Source organism: Poecilia formosa, unplaced genomic scaffold, assembly GCF_000485575.1.
Source record: "Poecilia formosa unplaced genomic scaffold, Poecilia_formosa-5.1.2 Scaffold191, whole genome shotgun sequence".
Lineage (NCBI taxonomy): Eukaryota > Metazoa > Chordata > Actinopteri > Cyprinodontiformes > Poeciliidae > Poecilia > Poecilia formosa.
This window is the reverse complement of record NW_006800130.1, coordinates 1099618-1100977: the sequence shown is the minus strand read 5'-3', so window position 1 is coordinate 1100977 and position 1360 is coordinate 1099618. Positions and strand designations below refer to the sequence as shown.

General features: G+C 39.6%; 1 protein-coding gene across 1 annotated transcript in view; it reads right to left on the bottom strand.

Annotated features, from left to right (window-relative positions):
* The window catches only part of nr2f2 (nuclear receptor subfamily 2, group F, member 2), an 8748-nt gene that overhangs the window by 4795 nt on the left and 2593 nt on the right, over window positions 1–1360 (bottom strand). The gene's annotated exons all lie outside the window — the stretch shown is intronic.

The following is a 1360-nucleotide window of genomic DNA, read 5'->3' as shown; positions in this document are numbered from 1 at the left end:
TGGGAAGGCTTTAAGTTCCTGCAGAATTCAACATAAATTGGTTTTGCTGTAAATGTTTACTACAATTCATGCTCCAATTCGATTTTACAACCCAGGGCATGCAATACAGAATTTGTTTTCTGTAGCTTAACCAAAAATGCTCAGTTTAGTCAGGAGCAGATGGAGTAGTTTAGTTTATGTACAGTATTCTAAAATACAGCAGCTTAGATGTTGCACTGGAAATCTAAATGTGAAGTAAGGTAAACATTACAAAGTGCACAACCGTTAAGAATGCATCTATTTTATCCCGAAAACTTTACAGTGACGTACTTTGAATTGCTCTAAAAGTAAAACTTTTTGTGAAAACAGCAACAACAAAATAGTATGCAGTGTGTATTATCATGTTACAAGATACAGAGATAGCTCATATTATGAGCCAATAAGTCTCTCTTACTATATATAAGGTTGTTGCTATTTTCGAAAATAATTCTGCACACATTTTTTGCACAAAGCACGCATCAAATTCTGCTATCCTCGCTCACTGAAGTTGCAGTGGTTCTATGCAGGTTTAAAAGGTTGTAAGTGCTTCTAACCAGGCGCTGTTTATCACAGTCGTAAAGATGTTATGGCAGTGCACTGAAATCCTCTGTCTGCACATCCCAGAGGCAACAAAGATCTTTCCCCCTCTAATCCAACTGGGTCACAAGGGGCCAAAATCTGGTCCTCCAAAAATCAAAGCTTTGTCTACATGTGGTCAAAAAAAAAAAAAAAAAAAAAAAAAAAAAAAAAAAAAAAAAAAAAAAAAAACAAAGATCACAACCTTCAAAACCTCCTCCGTGCGTTGAAAAATAATAGGAAAAAGCAGCGGAGAATCAAAGTGATCAAATATGTTAAAAAGGCGGAGGTTAGGAAGTGATTTGCGATTGGTAGGAGCCGGGCTGGCAGAATGCTTTCTCTCTGATCAGCTCACTGAGCTCTCTATATAGTGAACTTTGACACGACTGCTGCAACTTAGCACACGTTACCATGGAGATCGGCTGCCATATAAGGAAGGAGAGTGTGTTTGACTGGTCAGAGCTCAGGGACCTCCCCCTGAACCCTATTGGCTAGTCGGCACTTGTGCTACTTGGTACCTTGCCAGAGCCAGCATGGAGGTCGAGAGGAGGGCCGCTTGGTCCTAAAAGGAGACGTTTTCCGACAGAAAGAGCCACCAAAATCCCCCAGACTATATGAGATATAAGCCTGCACACATATAGCTCCACAAAGCTTTAGGAATTACGTGAAGAAAAAAATAATAATTTCCTCCTCTTGTATCCGGTTGCAGTATATTAAACATGCTGGAAAATCCAAGGATGTTCCAGTTCCTGAACATGGATTAGAC